General features: G+C 45.5%; 1 long non-coding RNA gene across 1 annotated transcript in view; it reads left to right on the top strand.

The window, feature by feature from the left end:
• Positions 1-16573, top strand: part of LOC139765147 (uncharacterized) — a 158965-nt gene that overhangs the window by 84174 nt on the left and 58218 nt on the right. Inside the window, exon 2 of the long non-coding RNA XR_011716587.1 lies at positions 11127-11202. This is a non-coding gene — a long non-coding RNA (uncharacterized lncRNA). The remainder of the gene's footprint in view (positions 1-11126; positions 11203-16573) is intronic.

The raw sequence follows: 16573 nt of genomic DNA on the forward strand, positions 1-16573 counted from the left end.
CCGCGTGGAAGTACGGGGCGTCTGTGATACCATCTCCCTCCCCCAGCCGCTATCAGATATCCTTAAGAAAACGATTACAAAGGTCGTCTTCAGATCCTGGCCGAGATACGGGGCTAATTTTTTTTTTTTAACCACTTAACAAACAGGTATTTATCAGGTATTGTCCGACGGAGGGAAAAAAATAGGGGGAGGGGGGGTCTCTTCTTCCTTGTCGAGAGCCAATACTCAATTGGATAATGAAGGGAATTATTTTTTTTATGGTAATCTCACATGAGCATCGAGTTTTCTTTTATATGTTTCTCGTCATATAAGCAGAGATAGGATTATTATTATTATTATTATTATTATTATTATTATTATTATTATTATTATTACACGGTATATGTAAGTGGGATTAACATGTGTCTGGATCCCTCCACCTTCTTTCCACACCATCCACACCCACCACAACCACACACTCTACACACTTGCCCCACATAGTTCAGAAATAAGTTTCGAGGGGTATCTGGAAAAAATCAATATATATATATATATATATATATATATATATATATATATATATATATATATATATATATATATATATATATATATATATATATTTTTTTTTTCCGCTAATCTCAGTGTGTGTGTGTGTGTGTGTGTGTGTGTGTGTGTGTGGAGGGAGGACTGTGGTATGTGGTGGGTCGTGTATCGATGGGGTTCACAGAGTGAGAGGAGGAGGGTAGATGGGTGGAAGGTGTGTGTGTGTGTGTGTGTGTGTGTGTGTGTGTGTGTTGTGGGGGGGTGGTGCAATTATATTGGATTAAATCTTTTTTTTTTTCTTCTTCCAATCAGCTTATCTCATTATCGTCATGGGAGAGTTTATTGTCGAGAGGGCCAGTGGGTCTGCCAGCCATCTGCTGGAGTCTTGACATAGAGCCCTGGGGGGGATTTGCAGAGCTCCGCTGATGCCCCGTCCTGTGGCAGAGCCCAGGAGGGGTAAGATAGCCCCCGCCATAGAGTCGTCCTTGGGTAGAACCATGGGGGACTCCAGAGCCGTCTCGTCTTGAGGCAGAACCCTGGGGATGACAGTGCTCCGCCACAGAGCCGTCATAAGGATCACAAGAGCTGTGACGAGTAGAGGTCGTGTGGGACCATAGAGTCGCGTGACAGAGTTCGTCTTTATGATAGGAAACCTTCAAGTACCAGAGGCCCTCTTCCTAAAGCGACACACACACACACACACACACACACACACACACACACACACACACACACACACACACACCTACCTTCCACCCATCTACCCTCCTCCTCTCACTCTGTGAACCCTATCAATACACGACCCACCACATACCATAGTCCTTCCTCCACACAAACACACACCACTTCCTCCACATAACAATACCCCACCACAGTTTCTACCTACGTCTTTCTATTTCAAAATCTCTCTCTTTTTTTATAGCATCGTATATCATGCTATTGCATCCAGCCCTGCGGTAACATTAAGCATATTGGGCATGGCCGTATCCTCCTCCTCCTCCTCCTCCTCCGCCGCCGCATGTCCCGGATACCCAACCATATAAACAAGAAACCCTTCCCCTCCACCAAACCCTGGTGGTGTGTGTGGTATAGACGGTGAGGGTATTTTTCCCCTGACCTGCCGTTCCATTTCTACGAGGATTTTTATATCTCCCTCCTCCCCCACCATTGTGGAGTACTGCTGGCATGTCTGAGGTGGGTCTCCAATTTTTTTTCTACTTTCTGTTAATTAGAGTTGCATGAAAATCTTTTTTTTTTTTTGCTTTATTAACGTATTCTGTTGTTATCCTCCTCAGGCAATTGTTTTCCGCATCTCGTGTCTGTAATGTTATTTCGGCCACTGATCTCATGAGGTGGGGAGGAGCGGGCAGGTGGTGCCGGTAATAACACACACACACACACACACACACACACACACACACACACACACACACACACACACACACACAGCGTCCATACATGCCAATCAGTGATCTACGGAACTCCCCGTTCATGTCGAACGCTCGGAGACGAAGAGAGGGTGCCGGATTGGGGACTTCTTGTGGAGGCTCTCTCGTACATATGTGAGGTGGGTGTGTTTACCTGCCGCGTCGTCGTACCTCACAGTCATCAGTGTATGAATGGTAGTTGTGTTGGGGGGGGGGGGGGGGTAGGATGCCACCCCGTCGAGCTTGCCGACACCCCCATTGGATGGTATGAGACGGTCAGGAGGTGGTGGGTGCTGTGTTGCTGGGACGACGCGAGCTCGCGTACCGGTACCGTCAGCGCCATTGAGGAAGTCGACCGCCTCTTGCCACCGTACCGTACCTGCTCGCGCAGAGAGAGAGAGAGAGAGAGAGAGAGAGAGAGAGAGAGAGAGAGAGAGAGAGAGAGAGAGAGAGAGAGAATCTAAAAATCGGAAGAGCCTCCTTGATGGGGGATGTTCCTCATGCCGTAATACTCACCTGCTGTTCAGAATTCACCGCCGGCCTGATCATTTCTGTCAACTTTAATCCTCAGTCTCCTCGCCGCTAATTAGTATGGGTGTAATTAAAGTGCTTACCTGGCATTAATTGAGATTGCCCTGAGTATATATGGCCAGATGATTCCGCGCCTCCTACAATGCACGGTTTGATTTTCTTCTTTTCCTGTGCTTACCAAGGTTTCCATACTGCGATGTCATGTCGATGATAGCATATATATATATATATATATATATATATATATATATATATATATATATATATATATATATATATAATTTATCGCTCCCATTATAAACTACATATCTGGTCTTTCTTATCAACCCCTGGCCATTATTATTATTATTATTATTATTATTATTATTATTATTATTATTATTATCATTATTATTATTATGAGCCTCATTTTTCATTCCTTATTATTAAGAGCCACACCCCGGGTCCACATTATCATGAGCCACATCTCTCGTCTCTTATTACTCATTCTCCCCACATCATCTTAGCTCCCCGATACCAGCAACGTCTCCCTGCCTCTTTCTTCATCCCACACGTAACCCCACTCTCATACCTCACACCTTCTCTCCCCACATACTTGTTTTCGACACGCGCACGCGCTCTCCTCACGTGTACATACCTACTCTCGTCATACCGCGCTCTCCTTTTCTTCACATATTACACTTGCGTCACTCACATCTCCGGTTCTTCCCTCGTATCCTGCATCAGCGTGGGCTGAAGACAGACAACACTCGGAGAAAATCTGTGTAAAGTGTACATGAAGGCACTTCCCTCTCTGTATGCCTTGTATCCCTCTATCCTTCCCCCACCCACCTGCCACTCCAACTATCGACTTATAGGCTTCCTAGCCTCGAGTATCCATCCGCCAGACCCTCGCACTCTATCCACACCCAATATACACATCCATTCCCTCACAGTACGTCCACCTCCCTTCCCTCACACCGCCTCCGCCTCCTCCGCAAGAGTTGCTGCTTACACCCGACAGCACCGCAGCTGCTCTTGTCACACGAGGCACTCCTTTGCTGACCCAATACGATGTCTCCCTTGTCATGCAAATACCTGGGGATTTAATCTGCTGTGGGGCGGATGGGATGAGGCTGTGCAGGGCCCCAGTCATGCTGGGGGCAGTGTGAGACGCGTCCGCATGGGTAAGCTAAGTGTAAGGCCATACTTACTCATACTTACTAACTTACTCATTGCCTACATGGCTCTTGCATTTGTGTGCTCGACTGTGTGTTCATTAGCCATAAAGGAACGATGGTCACTCGCAACCCCACCGAACATCGCATCTGAAGCCTTCCGTAGTACAGACATATGTTTTCATAGTGCAGACATATGTCTACACTGACGGACTAATTGTGAAGACATTTTTTTTTCTTAAACTGAGACGCTGCCTGTGTGGGTGGGGGTAGGGTGGGCCTACATTTCCTCCACTTTGGAAACACGTATATTAAGACGACAAGAAAGTTTATTAACAGCTTTTCAAGAAGAATTCCACTCCCTGTTATTAGGCTGGGGATTGAGAGCCTTCAAGAGATGTAGTCATTGTGGTCATGATTGTCAGCTGGGACTTGTTTTCTATAGGTTGTAAGGAAGTTATCAACACAACCGCCGCCTGTGACATGCCTGTTGTATGTTCTCATCCAGCGACGTGAGCAGAGATCTCAGTCGGTTGTGGGAGGAGGAAATATATATATATATATATATATATATATATATATATATATATATATATATATATATATATATATATATATATATATATATTGGAAAGGATCACAATTTTGCGCGTGATCAAGATATTCCTATGAGTCCACTGGGAAAATGAAACACGAAAAGTTCCCAAGTGCACTTTCGTGTAATAATCACATCATCAGGGGAGACACAAGAGAAAAATATAACAGTCACTTGATATACATGGAAGAGAAGAAGCTAGGACGCGTGTTTCATTTTCCCCGTGGACTCATAGGAATATATATATATATATATATATATATATATATATATATATATATATATATATATATATATATTCTGGCTGCCGCGGGATGCATTCTTCTCATCGTACAAGGCCCTGATAGACTACTAGCAGCATTCCTGCGTGAGCAGAGAGGCAGTATGAGGAGGTATAGTTACCCACTAAAACGTATAATAACTTAGAAAGATTACCACTACACCCTTGTTGTTGGCCGTCGTTAGGGAGAAGTGGATGGTGTGTGTGTGTGTGTGTGTGTGTGTGTGTGTGTGTGCGTGTGCGTGTGAGGTCCATGTAAGTAGGTAGTACCTGGAAATGTTGGTGTAGAGTTCGCAGTGTGGGAGTTCACTTTTGTGTACGTGTTTCGCTTATTCGTGAGTGACGGGCAGTGAGTGAGAGGGAATAAACAATAAGGGAGAGAGAGAGAGAGAGAGTTGTACTTATGTGTGTGTTTATGTTTTTATGTGTGTACATGTGTGTGTACAATAATGATAATGGAGATAGTAATTAGGATAATGATGATTACGATTGCAGTAATGATAGTAATGATCATGATAGTGTTAATGATGGTAATGATGATAATAAACTCGTATAACGATTAATTGAAGGAACTGAAAAAAAAGGAACGTTTAATGAGACCATATATACACCATAAACGAAGGGATAGTGAAAGTGGGATGGGGTTGCACAAACACTTGAGCAGAAGTTTATGTAAAATGAAGTGATTGTTGATGTTCACAGTGGTTTGGATGGAGGCTGTTCTCGCCGAGGTGTGCACGAGCTATGTGGGGCTCTGTGCAGCTGTGATGACGAACTGCAACTCGGGGACGTGGGATCTCTGACGAAGGGAGGTATCAGTCACGGGATGGTGGTATAGCCAAACTGTTGGATGGAGGTGCTAGTGATGGTTGGATTAGTCGGGAGGAGCTTGCGTGTTAAAGGCTTTTAGATAGACGGTGTAAGAGGGACAGAGGAGGATCTTGCATGTCCTCTTTCTATTATAGGGTGGACAGATAGGTAGAAAACGTGATGGGGAAGCTCTAGGTGAGTTTGGGAAGGATGAAAGTTGTTTAGATGTTCTTGAGATAAGTCGTAGGAGGTTCCCTCGAGGCATCTATGGCTCATTGAGATAATAGTGAGGTGGAACATGGTTGGAATCAAGGCTGACGTACATATGAATACGTCTTTTGCTGTGGCTACTGACGACGTGGATGGCGGTAGGCCAGTTCAGGAGGGGTTGGCAAGGATGTTAAAGAGAGCGGTGTGGTCGGGAGAGCTACCTGTCGACCGGTGGGGGGAGCCATCGAAGTACTGTACATCCATCGAACTGGTGCACCCATCAGGGCATCATAGATAAGGTCGAGGAAATGCACAGGGGTTCCACCATCATAGTTTCCTGCAGGGTGTGGAAGGTGGTGCCATCCATATGGCCCCTTCGGATGCGCACAGTCCGACGACGCTCACTGGGGAATTCTCCAGGCATGGCATGGAATGAGATATCGCATCCTTAGCCTGATGGGTGTACGTCCTTTCTCTCTCTCTCTCTCTCTCTCTCTCTCTCTCCCACTAGGTTCCTTACCTTTCACGGGCTCGCTCCGGTTATTTTTAGACGAGTAAACAGAATTAGGCTTGGCAGCTCTAGTGTGATTCGATGCTTAGTTATGTTTCTGTTTTGTTTTAGAATATTTCCCCTCACTAACTCTCTCTCTCTCTCTCTCTCTCTCTCTCTCTCTCTCTCTCTCTCTCTCTCTCTCTCTCTCTCTCTCCCGCATGACGTCCATTATTCAATAGAATATCCTCTGCTTACACTGCAATCTCAATAATGGCTTCACATATCTCCCCTAAGCTGTAAACTGAATACATGCCATATTACCCACATCTGTTGGACACAAACAGGATTAGCTCTATTAATCAAACGCGTGGCGGACCTGCTGTTGTTACTATACTAGCCTGCCGTAGACGCTGTGGTGACCAATGCGTGGAAACACCTGTGGTGCTGTGGCCGTATCCATCATGAGAGACACCTGTGGTAGACGCTATGGTGACCACAAGCCATGGAAACACCTGTGGTGCTGTGGCCGTATCCATCATGAGAGACACCTGTGGTAGATGCTGTTGTGACCAAGCCATGGTAACACCTGTGGTGCTGTGGCCGTATCCATCATGTGCTGGGCCGTATCCATCATGAGAGACACCTGTGGTAGACGCTGTGGTGACCACAAGCCATGGAAACACCTGTGGTGCTGTGGCCGTATCCATCATGAGAGACACCTGTGGTAGACGCTGGGGTGACCAGGCCATGGAAACACCTGTGATGCTGTGGCCGTATCCATCATGAGAGACACCTGTGGTTGTTGCTGTGGTGACCAAGCCATGGGACAAAGATGTGTTAGGATGGCTGTTGCCGTAGCCACCATTGTGATGGGCGTTTACGTGTGGTTACCACTGCATTAAAATCACCCTTGGGGTTTGGGTGGAGGGGGGGGTGGTTATTGACACAGTAGGAGTCGATGTATTTAAACACACTTCAGGATGCATACAGTAGGCGGTGGTCATGCATCCTGTTGTTGGTCCGTTCAGCCTAACCTCAGTGGTACAGAAACATTGCACACACGGTGTATTATGACTATATATATGTTGATCGGAACTATGTTAATCCTCTCGGGATACATTATAACAGTGGACGCAGTGTGGATTACACGTGTACTCTGTGGGATACGTCCATTAGTCACCATCACATTCAGCTTAATGAGACATAAACATCACTTGTTTATAATATATATATATATATATATATATATATATATATATATATATATATATATATATATATATATACACACACACACACACCCCTGTTCCTTTGATAGATAATGGAGGGAAGGATTTCCAGCCCTCACGCCAGGCTCTTAGTCGCCATATGCGAGATAAATGGGTCGTGTGTGTATATATATATATATATATATATATATATATATATATATATATATATATATATATATATATATAAGCATAAATCGCCGTAGAAATGCCTCCAAATCTCCTTTTAATGAAAAACCCTTCACTTGTGAATGTGATCCCTGTGAATCCACTCGGCTTCTGGTAGTCGAAGGTCCGGCCAGGTGGGCATTTTTCACCACTAATTCTACGACCTCTTTCATCACCCTTAACGTCGTCCCTAAAATACTGTCGCGGACACGAATTCCACAATATATCGCTCGGTCGCCTCGGAGACCGTGACTCTGCCGATGGACCCGGGTCTCGGGCCAAACAAAAGGAGCTCCTTGGATGTCTAAGAAGCTTTTCATCGGCACAAGGACGCAATTTGTTCCGGCTATTTGGAAGGCTGGCCCCGCACACGTCTTGCTATTTATTCAGTGGCCAATAGGAAGTGCTCAAGACATCTCATATTCACAGTGTAGGACGGAAGGAGGTGGGGGAGTGGCGTGTGTGGTCAGCCTTCTGGACGCCTGTGCCCTCCGGCTCCTTACTCTGCTTCTTGTCGCTGCTGGTTCTCTCGTCCTCGTCCCACTCCTCGTCTTCTCGTTGCTTCCTCCTCTTCCTCCTCATCCCTGCTGCCGCTTGTCGCGCACGGGAGTTCTACCGTCTCCTCCTCTGTGTCTCTGCATATTTCACGTTCCTTTATTCCTTTATCGTTTCATCGTGTCCCACCTCCTCTACCTGTGTTTCATTTTATCTCTTGTCTCTCTCATTTACCTTATCCTCATCCTCATTCTCATGCTCACTCTTACCCCTCTATACACTTTCCCTTCTCTTTCTCCTTATCCTGCCTCTGTTCTTCGTATCCCCTGATATTGTAAGATCTCTTACTTGTATTTCCTCCACCAATCTGTATCCATCTGTCTTGTCCTCTGTCTGTTCCTATAGCACAGTCTGTTGTGGTGTATGGCTGCGAGTGTTTATATTACCTGTAATGTATTCCAGCTGATCCTCCTCGTGTCTCCCTCATCGCTGGAGATTCTCTCCAATTCTTCCCTCTTCTCTTGATATTCCTTTTCCCCCCTTTTACCTTCCATCGGTGTCTTGCTCCTTACCTCCTCTCTCCTATTTGTTGCTCTTTCCCTCTTCCTCTCCCATCTTTTTACTTCCTCTTTCCTTGTTTTCTCCCTCCCTCCCTCCCTCCAACAAGTTCGCTCTCTCTCTCTCTCTCTCTCTCTCTCTCTCTCTCTCTCTCTCTTTGCGGTCTGCTGAGAGATGGAAGGAGGATAGGTCAGACAACATCACCTTGTCCATCTGACGCGTGTGTCCACGAATATAGGAGTTTGTGTTTAGGGACTAACAGTGTCACACGCGACAGGCACGCAGAGGCAGATATACACGGTGCACATGCAGGAGAGGAAATTGACTCTGAAGTGACGTTGTAAAGGGCTGTCTCAGAGAGGCAGGCTGCACGGGAGGGGAGGATGAACGGTGGTGTCGGTGTGTGACGATGGCAGAAGAGGAGTGGGGGTGGGGAAACAGCGAAGGATGGGGGAAGGCCAGTGCGAACAATGGGAATGTAAAGAGAGAGAGAGAGAGAGAGAGAGAGAGAGAGAGAGAGAGAGAGAGAGAGAGAGAGAGAGAGAGAGAGAGAGACTCTTTCTCATCCGTGTTACAACTATAATTATCATCCCTCTTGAAGGCTAACCCTTTATTCAACTAACGAGTAAACTGGACCTACCAGTTCACCACCACCACCACCACCACCACCACCACCTCCGCCGCCACCACATAACCCATCACCTCCCAGCCCACCATAACACAGCCTTACCACACACACACACACACACACACACACACACACACAGGGGTTTAGGCCACTTAAGCCTTTTATCCCTCCCCTCCGCCTAATGTAATTGGATATTCAATTCATTTCATTCCCGCTGTTCAGATGGAGGAGGAGGACGAGAAGGAAGGAAGGAAGAAGATGAAGAAGATGATGAAGAAGAAGAAGAGGAAGAAGAAGGAGGGGGAAGGAGGTACCGCCACTCCATCCAGGAAGTCCCTCATGTGGAAAGCGTTTGCATCACCACCACAGTGGTTGTGGGTGGTGGGTGGTGGTAGATGGAGAGGCTGGAGGTGGTGGCGGCTTGGTATAGGGACCTGGATGTCAACACCTGATTCCTCTTGTCTGTCCTCTCTTGGGAGAGCAATATATATATATATATATATATATATATATATATATATATATATATATATATATATATATATATATATATATATATATATATATTATCCCTGGGGATAGGGGATTAAGAATACTTCCCACGTATTCCCTGCGTGTCGTAGAAGGCGACTAAAAGGGGAGGGAGCGGGGGGCTGGAAATCCTCCCCTCTCGTTTTTTTTTAATTTTCCAAAAGAAGGAACAGAGAATTGGGCCAGGTGAGGGTATTCCCTCAAAGGCCCAGTCCTCTGTTCTTAATGCTACCTCGCTAACGCGGGAAATGGCGAATAGTTTAAAAGAAAAGAAAGAAAGAAAATATATATATATATATATATATATATATATATATATATATATATATATATATATATATATATATATATATATATATTAACAATAAGAGAGTAAGAGGGAGGAAGAAGGAACGGAGATAGAGAAATAGATGAATGGAAAGAGAATGGAGAGTGAGATAGACAAGGATAGTGAGCAGTAAAGGTAAAGGGACAGAGAGAGAGACACACACAGAGAAGACCCACTTGAGTGAACAGACTTAAGTACATCGACAAGATCTCTGCTTCGTCTTGGATTTGCTCTTAACCTGAAGAAGCTGAATGGCCCGAAACACAAGTCATGTGGAGGACCACCACCCTCAGTGGCGGGTAAGGAGAGGAGCGGCAACACGTCACCGCCACCACGACCAACGTGGGTGTTGGGGAAACACGTCGAGGGAAACATCAATGAATTCGACCGTCACAGGGGACACACAGAGAACGGGAGGACGTCCTCCGTGAAATTGATAATGACCAGGTCACGTAATATAGCCTCGTATTACCCCTGAATGTGTTCCAGACACGTTTATGAAAAGGAAATACGTTTGCTACACACGTATTTATATTTGTGGAAGGTTTTTTTTTTGGAGGGGAATTAAGGAATTGTGGCTTCGTGGTCAGAGCACTCGCCTCGCAAGGGAGAAGGCCAGCGATCGATTTCCAGGCGGGAGGGATCCGAACCTGAAGATAAGTTCCCCTTCCGCGATACCCTTTGTTCATGCTCAAGAGTGAGGATCAGGAGAGGTAAAGTTTTGTCTGTGAGGCCAGCTGGTGAGAGCAGCAGGCGGCGGTGGGGTTGAGTTAAGTACAAGGGAGGGGGGACGCGAAGGCTTCCACGCCCGTCGGAGGAGGCCGCTGAGAATGGCGGGAGCGAGTGGGGGGTTATGGAAATCCTTCCCTCTGTAGAGATCGCTTTCCAAAAGAAGGAAGGGAAGGAGGAGCCAAGTGGCCGCCCATCTTAACTGATTTAGGGTTGAATATATATATATATATATATATATATATATATATATATATATATATATATATATATATATATATATATATATATAATGTGTGTGTGTGTGTGTGTGTGGCGTGTGGTAATAGCAGTGTGGAAATGGCATAGTAGCACCATGGTAGGTAGTTGCTTACCTCTCTATTTATCTCGCAGGTTGTGTCAGCTGTGCGGTCGTAAGTGCGTGGAGATTCGAGTCATAAGCGTCCTTGGCAGGTGTCCACATGATACTGTGAGTATGGTGCGTGTTTTTAGTGTAGAGGGACTCTATATAATACAGTAGTTAAATGCATGATCTATTTATCTTCACTTGGTGGTGGCTAATTCTTACGGCTACTTATTTTTGCTCAGTTAGTATTTCATTACCTTTGAACGACAAAGATCCAGAATTCGCACCCTTTAAAACAACATGATTTGAGTTTTACCTTTGTCGGGTACCTGCTCGTTAAAGTGGAGGGGTGATATTCGTGAGTACAGCGGACGGATCATTCCCGGGTGTAGTGGCAGTCTCGGGGAGATATATCTACGATGCTGGAACACTGTGTGTGTGTGTGATCTTTCACAGTACACGCTCTGGAAGTCCCAGGACCCCACGGTGAGTCACAGCAGACCCACAATAAAACGTCTCGTTATGCCCGTTGCTTCGACGTTTTCCTCCCTCCCACTCTGGTCGTCAGCCACACCAACCACCGTGTTCAGGCCGACTTTGCCCTACAATGGTTGTTACAGCTACCGTATCCGTCATTTTTCTGATAATGATTGCACCCCATAGTTTCAAGGGGAAGCGCCATCTTCTCTCTTTCTCTCTCTCTCTCTCTCGCTTCCATCGTGGGTTCCAGCGAGTCTCCGAGATAGAGGCCAACTTCACGTGAATAAAATATTTGTACTCGGTGCCGAAAACGCGTTTGCAGCCTCCCGCGGCGCCGGCCGGGGCGCTGGTAGCAGACGAAGGTGCAGCTAAACAGCTTAACAAGTTGCTCCGCCAAGATGCCGGCCGGATAAGCCAGTGTCGGGGTGGGATCGCACACCGCCAGTGACTCGGCGTCGGCAGGATGCGGTACAAGGCGGGCCGTGTAGAGAGGGCCAGAGATAACCAGCCGCCCTCCTCCTCCTCCTCCTCCTCCGCCGAGGAGCTTGTAGCAACTAGTGAGCGGAAGATCCCCAGCGGGAGATAAGGCGGTGTCGACGACAACGACGGTGCCCGGCGGATGGAAAAGACAGATGCAAAGGATCGATGCTGGTGGGGTCGGAGTACCTGAAGAACAGCGACGCTGGAGGGGTTCCGAAGTACCAGAGGAACAGCGAGGGGTACACGCCCGCGCCCACGCCTTTATGCCGGAGGGGGAGGGAACGTCGTGCTTCGCTGTACCGACGGAGTTTACGTCCTCGTGAAGGATGGAATTTACATCCTCGTGAACGGAGGAGCTCATTCTTCGCAGGACCACGACTGTAAGAAAGAAAAAAAAAAAAAGAAATATTTCGTGTTTGTCGGAGAAAATGAGGAATGAACTCCCGTACTCGGGGTAATTAGGAGAAGCGACGGGTAGTATTAGTGGGATCAGAAACTTTTGAACGGCGCTAAATTATTACAGGAATCTACTACAGTAGTTTTCCCTGTCGCGTGGCCAGACGTTCGCTAATGAGCTACGTACAGAACAGACGTTTTAGTTGTTGAAGGTAAATGCATACAAGAACCTCCACAGATAAGTTAGACGTAGAGATTTTTAGAGACACACACAAAAAAGAGAAAACCACATTGGCGATTAGCATATACTGGATCTCACCGTTCGTGTAAGCTGGGTCGAACACGAGGCGAATTGTGCTTTGAAATGCCTTTCCAGGGTCGTGTGAGGAACAGATTATGCACGTACGTCATCAGGAACCGGCGTGTTCGTCCGAGAGTGCTCAGGTTGTCTGCCAGTGTTCACGCGCTGAACAGCTTGCATTCTGGCGTATCCGCTTTATTTCCAGCCTGATTGACTGGATTATTTACGAGTAAATCTTTTTATGAGCCTGGTGTCGATGCGAGCGAGCAGAGTAACATATTTACCCTTAATTCAAAGGTGTAATTGGGTTCACGTCTGAATACCAGAGGGGAAGTTGTATACCTGAAACTGCCTTGCTACCCAGGTGGGAAAGATGATTCGAAATATTTAAACCTTCAAAAAGTTGAAGCTTTTTTGTTTCAGTTTCATTAGGAGAACAGACACCTTTCCATAGGTGCGAGTGGCAGTTACTGCCAGCAGTATTGGGTAGTCACTGTTGTCATCTTGTCTATAGTGTTCACTGGAATATATATATATATTTTTTCCCACCACAGTTCGCAGAAGTGGTAGAGGATGTGTGGATCAGGTGTTTGCTTTGAAGAATGTATGTGAGAAATACTTAGAAAAGCAAATGGATTTGTATGTAGCATTTATGGATCTGGAGAAGGCATATGATAGAGTTGATAGAGATGCTCTGTGGAAGGTATTAAGAATATATGGTGTGGGAGGCAAGTTGTTAGAAGCAGTGAAAAGTTTTTATCGAGGATGTAAGGCATGTGTACGTGTAGGAAGAGAGGAAAGTGATTGGTTCTCAGTGAATGTAGGTTTGCGGCAGGGGTGTGTGATGTCTCCATGGTTGTTTAATTTGTTTATGGATGGGGTTGTTAGGGAGGTAAATGCAAGAGTCCTGGAAAGAGGGGCAAGTATGAAGTCTGTTGGGGATGAGAGAGCTTGGGAAGTGAGTCAGTTGTTGTTCGCTGATGATACAGCGCTGGTGGCTGATTCATGTGAGAAACTGCAGAAGCTGGTGACTGAGTTTGGTAAAGTGTGTGGAAGAAGAAAGTTAAGAGTAAATGTGAATAAGAGCAAGGTTATTAGGTACAGTAGGGTTGAGGGTCAAGTCAATTGGGAGGTGAGTTTGAATGGAGAAAAACTGGAGGAAGTGAAGTGTTTTAGATATCTGGGAGTGGATCTGGCAGCGGATGGAACCATGGAAGCGGAAGTGGATCATAGGGTGGGGGAGGGGGCGAAAATTTTGGGAGCCTTGAAAAATGTGTGGAAGTCGAGAACATTATCTCGGAAAGCAAAAATGGGTATGTTTGAAGGAATAGTGGTTCCAACAATGCTGTATGGTTGCGAGGCGTGGGCTATGGATAGAGTTGTGCGCAGGAGGATGGATGTGCTGGAAATGAGATGTTTGAGGACAATGTGTGGTGTGAGGTGGTTTGATCGAGTAAGTAACGTAAGGGTAAGAGAGATGTGTGGAAATAAAAAGAGCGTGGTTGAGAGAGCAGAAGAGGGTGTTTTGAAATGGTTTGGGCACATGGAGAGAATGAGTGAGGAAAGATTGACCAAGAGGATATATGTGTCGGAGGTGGAGGGAACGAGGAGAAGAGGGAGACCAAATTGGAGGTGGAAAGATGGAGTGAAAAAGATTTTGTGTGATCGGGGCCTGAACATGCAGGAGGGTGAAAGGAGGGCAAGGAATAGAGTGAATTGGAGCGATGTGGTATACAGGGGTTGACGTGCTGTCAGTGGATTGAATCAAGGCATGTGAAGCGTCTGGGGTAAACCATGGAAAGCTGTGTAGGTATGTATATTTGCGTGTGTGGACGTGTGTATGTACATGTGTATGGGGGGGGGGGGGGTTGGGCCATTTCTTTCGTCTGTTTCCTTGCGCTACCTCGCAAACGCGGGAGACAGCGACAAAGTATAAAAAAAAAAAAAAAAAAAAAAAAGTTCGCAGCAACATAGGTCTACCTCGACGGGAATGTCCTCGTTGATCCTTCACTAAACTCAAATTTAGTTTAAGGCGGAGTTAATTATTTCTTTTTTTTTTTGACACATATCATCAGCTGTCTGGCTTAAAGGGCGTGCTCCCTTGGGGATATCCCAGATCTCCTGTGTGGTGATGGATGGCTGTCAATACCAGGACTTGTTGCCCGTTAATCCAAGGGCATCCCTGGCCGCCACTTACCAACACTACGTATGTAATACCCCCAGTTCGCCTCTAGCACGGCTATTTTCTTAACTCTCGACCGAAATTGAATATACAAAGTTACTGCATGTATCCTCTTGTTCGTTTATTATGATATAGATTGATTTTGCCTCTTAATGTGCATTTGATGAGACAAACACTCGAATCCCGTAAATAAACCGAACACTGTGCTCTTGTCAACACGCCCGTTGTAAATTAATCACGCATTATGATGTGATCCTTTAGTCAGCCCACATGACGCGGTGTATTTGTATATAATCATCATTCACACACACACACACACACACACACACACACACACACACACACACACACACACACACACACACGGTGGACAGTAAATATGTATTTGTGTTAATAGGGGTTTGCCATCTAGATTTATACATATCGGTTTCAACGTTCAGTTCCATTACCTACATGTTTGACTGGGGCAGATATAAGCCTTACCGTATAGCTGGACTTTACACTGGCCTTAACGAAGCAGATCCGGGCATTTCATTGCGCATCATTTTTCTCTATCCTTCGTAGGACAGTTTTACTAGGGTAGTGAAGTGAACTGACTGCTACATGCGTGTGGGGTTTTTCTGTCTTCGCAACGCCATAGCGAAAGAATTCAAAGTTGATACATGCCATGTCTTCTGTAACAAGCGACCCGTTTTCTTTATTTTGGTGGGGGAGGGGCTTTTTTATATTTCATTAAAGGCTTGGTCTCGAAGAGGGCTTTTTCCGTGACCGAAAAGTATATATATATATATATATATATATATATATATATATATATATATATATATATATATATATAAAGTATATAGAGAGTATTACGTTGTTCGTATCTTGAGACGTGACGTGTTATGTAGGTCAGGGAGACCAGCTGTTGGTGGGATGCTGAAGCGCCCCATCAGCATCCATCTGCATTTCAAGTCACATGACCGCACGTCTGATCACATTTATGGCCTGAGGTAACTGTGTACGCTGAGGGTATGGTTGCCAAGACTTAATTGGAGGGGAAATGCCTCAAACGTCCAGGTAGAACTCCCTGGTATTTGTGCCCTATCTTGAACGCGCCCAAACCTACGTCAAAATGTACGTTTATCTCCGTAGGTCCAGAACGCAGCCTTCGTTCATTCAACAGTACCAAGAAGACATCGTCTGCCATGTCTCGTCTAGAACAGCACGTTATAAAGCTGTTAAGTGACGTTGTTATTTTGCTGGGGTCTTCAAGGGTTGGAATAATGATGGGGACCTTCACTGTTTTTTTTATTTTGACATAGACCGTAGTCTCTGTCACATAGAAACTGAGTGCCTTGACTGTATTCTGTGCCACATATAGGCCAGGACTGAAGCAGGAAAAATAAAGGAGAATTTTAAAGTTAGTAAGGAAGCAGGTAGTAAAGACAGTAGGTTGCAATAGGCGATAGCAGAAATTAAGGAGAATTTTAAAGTTAGTAAGGAAGTAGGTAGTAAGGACAGTAGGTTGCAATAGGCGATAGCAAAAATTAAGGAGAATTTTAAAGTTAGTAAGGAAGTAGGTAGTAAGGACAGTAGGTTGCAATAGGCGATAGCAGAAATTAAGGAGAATTTTAAAGTTAGTAAGGAAGTAGGTAGTAAGGATAGTGGAT

The sequence above is a fragment of the Panulirus ornatus genome, chromosome 53 (assembly GCF_036320965.1).
Source record: "Panulirus ornatus isolate Po-2019 chromosome 53, ASM3632096v1, whole genome shotgun sequence".
Lineage (NCBI taxonomy): Eukaryota > Metazoa > Arthropoda > Malacostraca > Decapoda > Palinuridae > Panulirus > Panulirus ornatus.